The sequence below is a fragment of the Mesoplodon mirus genome (genome assembly GCF_964341445.2).
Source record: "Mesoplodon mirus genome assembly, chromosome: 11".
Taxonomy (NCBI): Eukaryota; Metazoa; Chordata; class Mammalia; order Artiodactyla; family Ziphiidae; genus Mesoplodon; species Mesoplodon mirus.
The window spans coordinates 2709673-2718371 of NC_138987.1; positions in this window are offsets into that span (position 1 = coordinate 2709673).

Consider the following 8699-nt stretch of genomic DNA (forward strand, 5'->3'; position numbering starts at 1 on the left):
TTGTTCCATCATCTGGTACATAGCCCTCTTCCTTTTCATCTTGTCTATCTTTCTGTGAATGTGGTTTTAGTTTCACAGGCTACAGGATTGTAGTTCTTCTTGCTTCTGCTGTCTGCCCTCTGGTTGATGAGGCCATCTAAGAGGCTTGTGCAAACCTCCTGATGGGAGGGACTGGTGGTGGGTAGAGCTGGGTGTTGCTCTGGTGGTCAGAGCTCAGTAAAACTTTAATCTGCTTGTCTGCTGATGGGTGGGTGTGGGTTCCCTCCCTGTTGGTTTTTTGGCCTGAGGTGACCAAACACTGGAGCCTGCCTTGCTCTTTGGTGGAGCTAATGGCAGACTCTGGTAGGACTCATGCCAAGGAGTACTTCTCAGAACTTCTGCTCCCAGTGTCCTTGTCCTCACAGTGAGCCACAGCCACCCCTCGCCTCTGCAGGAGACCCTCCCACACTAGCAGGTAGGTCTGGTTCAGTCTCCTATGGGGTCACTACTCCTTCCCCTGAGTCCCAATGCATACACTACTTTGTGTGTGCCCTCCAAGAGTGGAGTCTCTGTTTCCCCCTGTCAATGACCTGCAATCAAATCCCACTAGCCTTCAAAGTCTGATTCTCTAGGAATTCCTCCTCCCATTGCTGCACCCCCAGGTTGGGAAGCCTGACGTGGGGCTCAGAACCTTCACTCCAGTGGGTGGATTTCTGTGGTATAAGTGTTCTCCAGTCTGTGAGTCACCCACCCAGCGATTATGGGATTTGATTTTACTGTGATTGCGCCCCTCCTACCGTCTCATTGTGGCTTCTCCTTTGTCTTTGCATGTGGGGTATCTTTTTTGGTGAGTTCCAGTATCTTCCTGTCCATGATTGTTCAGCAGTTACTTGTGATTCCGGTGCTCTTGCAAGAGGGAGTGAGCATACGTCCTTCTACTCTGCCATCTTGAACCAATATCTCTTGGCAGATGGTTTTAATTCCACCACATAAATCAGACACAAGAAGCATAAATGACTATATATTGGCAATCAGATTAAATCTATCTCTATGCCTTTTTTTTTCACTGTGGCAAGAAATTCAAATATAGTCATTGTTGGGGAATGTCTCTCTTTTTGTCTCTAAGATTCTATGAAAATCCCAGGATCTTATGCAGTCCAGAAAATGAAGGGCCCCTGGTCTTTTGTTCTCACTGAAAGCTTAAGGCATGCTTATATTTTAAGTTGGCATTTTCCCCTGGAGGAGGTAACATGCCAAGGGCAACAGCAGCTATATGCTGCCTGACTCATTCTTCACTTCCATTTTATTCTCCTTCGCCGTCCTGGAACACAAGAAACTATAAATACTAAAGACTCAATTTACCAGGCTCTATGGCAGCTTGGGTTAGCCATGTGATACAGTCTGGGCAATGAACTGAATGCAGAAGCTCGCTGGTATTGCTACTCCCCCCTGGTGTGTTGTACATGACTCACTGGCATACGGCTACTTCCCCATTCTGCTTCCTGGAAGAGATGTGAAGCTGGAAGTACAGATGCCAAATGAAAAGCAAAAGTATAAGAGCCAACATGCTAAGACTGGCAGAACAGAGAGCCAGCAAGGGCCTGTGTCCTTGAAAGCATTGCTGAATAGCTGGTACAATGCCAAGAACCAACCACCTATGAACTAAATTTTATGTCCAAAAAACAAGCACCTATTTGTTTAAAATATTTTAAAATTCTCTTTCTTGTAGCTGAGCACACTTCTAATTGAAATGACAGCCTTCGTTGAGGGGATCTTTGCCTAGCATGGTAGCCCTGCTACCTATTTTCCAAGCTCTCTAGATACATCATGCTGTAATTTTCTGCAGTTAGTGCTCCCTCTCTGGGCTATGGTGATAAAGTGGGTACAGTTATCTGTTGTTCCTGGTAACCTCCAAAGCCTGCCTCCTTCCCAGTCTTAGGGAATTTCACCTTCCCCCAGAGTGGGCAGTTCCAGCTTTCACCCTCCAAGCACTTATTTTGTTCTCTTCCCCTGTGGAAAGATCAAGCATATTCACTGCAAATTGGTCTTTAGACCCTAAATTGAGATCTCTTCTAAAGGATGAGATAGAGGAAGGATTGGAATAGGGAACGTAGATGCTGCTGTTCAGTACTTTTTCTTTTCATATTAATTGCCCAATTATGCTATTATAACCTACCCTCTCTAGGTTTAAGTATTTAATTTAGTCATCCAAAAGATCAGTTTTAAATTCCAGGGTCCGTCTCAGCTACCAATCAGTCAAATGAATGATAGACACACCCAATACATTGTTGGTTAAAATACCAGAGAACAAATTCCTGTATTTCAAACCTTAAGCTCTCCTATAAAAGACAATCACATACACAACCAAAGTTTAATTTGAAAATAGATTTTATCACCAGGGATAAAAGAAATAAAGTACCATTTCAACTTTATGTTATGTTAGCCACTTGAAATCACCTTCAATCCAGAGCTCATGTATTATGCCCATGTCAAGCATAATTTAAAGACATTTCCCTCTGTCTAAAAATAAGCAGAACTAGTTTTCAAAATAGTTAAGAATATTGCCTCATTTTTTTTTTGGCTAAAGAGAAATATGCTGTCATTTCTTCCACCTTATTAAAAAAAAAAGCACTCAACTCCACATTTCTCATCTGCAATTGCCCTGTTTCTCTGTTCTCCTTTGTAACAAGTTTCCTCAAGAAAGTTTCTCTATGTGCTGTCTCTAGTTCCCCTCCATTCCCTTAAGCCTATTCTAATCAGACTTTCACTTCCACACTGCCACCAAAGCTGATCTTGTCAAGACTGGCAATAGCCTCCTCCATGTTAAATCTGATGATCAGTTTTCACAATTGATTATTCCTTCCTCCTTCATTGCTTTCGTTTCTAAGTTTTCAGGTCCCTGCATTCTTTCAGTTTTTGTCCCACCTCACTGTTCGCTCATTCTCAATCTCATTTGCTGGTCCTGACAATTTCTCCTTACCAAACCATGTGGAAGTGCCCCAGGAATCAGTCCTTAGATCTCTTCACTTTCTCATCTACACATACCCCTTGGTGATCTCACCCATTAGGATAGCTGTAAATGCCATCTTTATGCCAGCAACTCCCAAATGTTTGTCTTCATTCCAGACCTCTTACCCAATATACCTTTTACCTAATAACCAGGCTCATATATCCATCTGAATACTTAAACTATCCACTTGGCTGTTCAGTGGAAACCTGATATGTATATATTTATTATTTTATATTATTATGATTTTTTAATTTTTGGCTTGTAGGATCTCAGCTCTCCGACCAGGAAGTGAACCCATGCCATTGGCAGTGAAAGCAAGGAGTCCTAGTCCCTGGACCACTAGGGAATTCCCAGAAACATTATAACTTATACCTAAATTAAAAATTCATGGGCTTCCCTGGTGGCGCAGTGGTTGAGAGTCCGCCTGCCGATGCAGGGGACACGGGTTCGTGCCCCAGTCCGGGAAGATCCCACATGCCTCGGAGCGGCTGGGCCCGAGAGCCATGGCCGCTGAGCCTGTGCGTCTGGAGCCTGTGCTCCGCAACGGGAGAGGCCACAACAGTGATTCATTTTCCTAAGAACCAAGAATAAAAAGTTCATCAATTTATTTTCTAAGGAAGAAATCTACAAGTAATAAATATAAATATACTTTTTGTGCCTAGCCATTTTCTTCAATAATTGAATCTTTCACAGATTATGAATATTTTAGAGACAGTGCTATAGATTTTTAAATGCAACTTTTAAATTAGTAAATAATGTGTTTCAGAAGCATTAAATAAAGTTCTCTCTTTTCCCAAATGTACTCTATTCTCCTTAATTCAAGGAAAAATACGCCAAGTCACAAACCTCAAGGAAGAGTTATTCTATCTTTGTTCATTATTATCTCAGAAAAGAACAAACCCAAAGTCTTGTGTTACTGCTGTTGTTAACAACATTGGCCACTGCTTCGCTCCTTCTCAAGCTAAATGAGGGCATGTTTTCCATTTTCACAGTATTGTGAGAAATGACTAGGAGAATAACCATGTTAATAAAACCATGACTTTAACCAGTTCAGAATAAAACTTCCTCCTAATGTGAAAAATAAACAGACAATTCCACTTTTGTGGATTTGGTATTTTCTAAAGAATTCTTAATAGACTAGGGAAGTCCCAACACCACCCAAAGATCATGTCTAATTTTAGGTGGTCTTAGTGTGACCTGGGGGTAATCTTGGAATCTCTTAAGCCTACTTTGCAGAATTAAATAGAAATTATATATACATATAATATTTTTATATTATTCAGGAAATATGCTAAGACTTTCCAATCGTATTGAAACTTTAAATTACCAAAGAGATTCTGCCGACTTCTATTTGCTGTTATAAAATGTAAATACCTCCATCTCTGAGATTTAGTCTGTAAACAATTTTTTAAAAACCATTGAAAGTATGTTCATGTTGATGACAGGATGAATTTGAAAGGAAGATTTCATTATCTTTAAAGGCAATTGGAAATGGGTTTAGAAACTGTTGTCAAAATTTTGTCCCATGTCTACCACACACAAAAAAATCAACACTAGAGAAAAAATTACAAGTTACTACACTATAAAAATTCTTTGTAAAAAACAGTAACATAATAATAATTATAATCATAATTGCAGTTCACATTTACTGAGCAGAATCTCTGGATACAATACTGTGCTAATCATATTACATGCATTTTCTCATTCATTCAAAACTCATGACAAAATTATGATGTAGATATTATTCTCAGAAGTTTACAAGTTTCTATGAAATTTATAGTTTAAGTTACTTGTCCTAAATCATATAGCTAGTAAAGGGTGAGAACAAAATTCCAACTCAAATTTGCTTTGACTCTAAATGCCATTTGCTTTACCACAGGTTAAGTAGGTTTATCTACAAAGCACAATAGGACTTAATTACTTGTGCTAATTAAGGGGAGGGGGCACCAGAGGAGATCTGTAAAGTGAATTTCTGATCCTGGGAGTTAATTCTGGCATTGCTGTTGAAAAAGTTTAGATAAATACAAAAGAGGTTTAAAATAGAGTAACCATAGAATCTGTGGCAAATTGAAGTTTAATCCAGATAGTTATTAGTGTCCAAGTAGGTCCAGACCAATAGGCGAGGCAGGGCTGCAAGAGGTCCAGGGACAGTGGTGAACACTGTGTCTACCATATCCTAGAGACCGTGTGAGGCCCTGGAGATGTTGAACAAAGGAGCCAAAGAAAAGAATAAATTGTTGGCTATAGAGAGGTAAAAAGAAGCCAAATGATAAAATGTCTTGAATGGCAAGCTTAAAAGTTTGCATTTTATTCTGATGTTGATAGATGTACAACTAGGAAAGAACATAGATACAAATTTCAGAAAAATCAGTCTTAGTAACAGTTCAATTGAATAAATATGTATTGAGATTCTTCAGTGAGCCTGGTAGTGTGCCAAGCAGTAGAGGTAGAGTGATGAATGCCTGCTGGGGGACTCCAAGGGACAGTGTCCAGAAAAAGAGCAGATCTAATTAGATCATTTTATCATATTTTTGGCAGTAAAATGAAAAGACATGAATGGCAGCAACCTTTCAGTTTACTTACAGCTCCCCTTCAGTTTAATCCTTTCAAAAAAGGAAACTTAACTGTTTCAAAAAAGGAAAGAAGCTGAGTTTTATTCATTTTCAAATTATATTTATGATATTATTAAAATCTTCTAAAGATTTATTTCAAAATTAAAGTGACTAACAGAGTGGTTGGAATTCCTCCCCACTCCTACCCAACCCATGTAAGTCCTCAAAGTTGCTTTTTTTTTCTGATTCACCACAACTTATAATATCTACCGAGGAACTGTTAAAGACAAATTGTGTCGTACTAGTTAAACAGGCAGGGAAGATTTTATTTAAGACCACTGCAATAAAGGAAAGAGATGGAACTCAACTACACTGAAACAAAAGTGGTAGAGATTTTAAGCCCTGGGGTGAGCTAGTGAAAAGTACCAGAGGACGTTAGAGGGGAGGTTGGTTAATGGCCTCCGTGTTTGCTAATTGGCACTTAAGAAAGTTAGGCTCCTACCTTCCCACAGAGACTAGGAGTTAGAGGTGTTATTTTTCGTGGTTATTACATTTCAAAGAAATGGCTCCCCGGCCCTTGAGAAAGATATTACTGGGTTGTAGAACTGGCAAGAGCTAGGAGAAGACTTACACTTCCAAGGGGCAGAGAAAGAATTTACACTAGCAAGTTTTCAAAAGTAAATGCTCTAAGAAAAGGGTTGTCAGGGGCCGATGGCCAGGAAGAAACATGTTTTGTGGACTTGAGGGGAATGTTAAGGCATCTTGGTCATAACCATCAGTTGGCAATTCAAAAGATAACATTCGTGTCATGAAACAGGCTCATAGTTAAACCTAGTTTAGTTGGATGAAGGATTATTCAATGGTGTGAGGCTGTAGAAGTTTCTGCCTATGGATCTCGAGTGAACCACTTAGGTCAGAAGATGCTAAGGAGTAATTCTGTGTGTCCTTTTGCCACAGGTCCAACACACCGCATGTCAATACAAGGACATTTGGTGCCAAGAAAAGATGATATTAAAGGCAAATAATCTTATTTCCCCTTAATATTTTGACACTCAATGTTACGGTTGTTATGCATTATCAGTTCCAAAAAACAAGTAGGTAAATCTGAGCCTGAAGAAATTTAATTTTGGAAAATAAACCTTATAATGATATTTTTCCTAGGAATCTCATTTGTGTCATTAAGGAGTTTCACATTAAAAGGCAATGTGTTCTCAGTAGTACTCTGTCATGTGGTGCTCTTATAATAAATTTTTAAAAACTTGTACAAATACATTTTACACAAATCAAAACAAATATAAAGCTAGTGGTATTTTATATTTTGACAGTCATCAGTTGGTTCTGAAAACATTTAACCTTAATGTAAAAGTAAAGAAAGGATACTTCTTTGTCAAAACTGAAAGAAGCAAATAAAAACAGAGCATCTAAGAGAAAATTGTCTAAATTCATTCTTCGCTAGGGAATGTGAAAATTGATGGTCTCTTCTGTAGCCCCCTGTGATGTAATGCAAACCTTTCAAGGTCTCCAGTGAAAAGAATGTCTGGTCCTTTTGTGCAGAATTTATTCTAACATGGCTAATGAAGCAGAATTATATAATTATTCCTTTACCTTTGACTTGTCCTTTTGTTTATTTCACACTAAATGACCTTGCTTCAGGCAATATTCAGCGTTTGCTGCTTTATCTTTGGCTTTTCTTTGTCTCTGAATATCCAGCGGTACGAACATGTGTGTTTTAATCATTATTATCTTAGATTCTGGTGCTCTCTACCAGCCATCCGTCCAGAATTCCCATGATTTTTTTAAGCTTCCTGCCAGCACCCAGTGTGATAAGGAACAGCTACTGCAACAGGAGAAAACATCATTGTAGAGTGTTTAAACTAGTGCCCTTTGTTTCCAGTGAGACCAAATTACTGGTAAAATGTGAGCTCTCAGGGAAAAACATAAAAAAATAAAAAATATACATTCAGTCCTTAGGTACTGACTTCATGCTTAATCCTTTGCAATAAAATTACAGGTTTTGTTTTATTTTTTATCAGAAAATTAGGCATATCTTTAAGTAATATACTTTCTCTTGGCCATTAAGAAAGAATTGGTTTTAAATAAGAGTTCAGTTCATTGCTAACAGATCTCAAAAGGAAATAAAAAGAGACCATTGATTAAAGAAAGGTTTAATCAAAGGTTTCAGAAACTACCATCTTCAAATTACATTAAGAATCCTTTCATATGCTAGCTGTTTCATGTCACTATCCAGCACTCCTAAGATAAATGTGAAATTTTCACTAATGCCAAAGAAATTTTAATCATTTTGGTGTGATGACAAATCTTCCTGGCTCATAGACAAAAGTCTAAGTGTTTACCAAATTTATAACAAAGATCAAAAAAATTGAGTTTCCCTCAAAAATAAGTTACTTGATCTTGAGTTACATGGAATGTCCTTATATCATTTTTTATTATAAGAAATATACTGAGAAATGAAGAATAAACTCTATGGATTTATAATACATGCACAAAATTTTTTTAAAATGGCTCCTCAAATTTGGAATCACATTTAAGGACTATGAAAAAAAAAAGAATTTCCTAATGAAGTACTTGGTTGGTCTGCTAGTAAAAGACTAGCTATACAGTAAATAGGGGCATGATATTTCTAAAATCTATAATAGCTTAATTCATGCTAATTTTTTGTTTGTTCTGTTTCATTTGTTAATAATATATATATGCTAAGTCTTTTTTAAAAACAGTGTATGTCTAGGACTCATCTCCAGATATAATTTCAAAAGTTTAGAGTTGAGCGCTGGCATTATTTTTTTTAAAGGACACCAACAGTTTTTCTGATGCAGAGCCAGAATTAGAGATCAACATAGTAGATGGAGTTTTCAATGATAGGAATGATGTCTTACTCATCTGTGTTGCCCTGGGATGTTTCCATGAACATGCACATAGTTAGAACACCGTACATGAGAGAGAATGAACAGAGGCTAGAAAGGTAGTAGGCCAAATTGCAGCATGACTTGAATGATAGGTTAAATACACACACACACACACAAACACACACAATTAGTATTATAAAGTGAAAATAACAAAAGGGAAAAAAGGCAAATTGATAAAAACATTTGATTTGTGGAGTGGAAAATTATGGAATTATAGTTAATTTTTTTAACTTT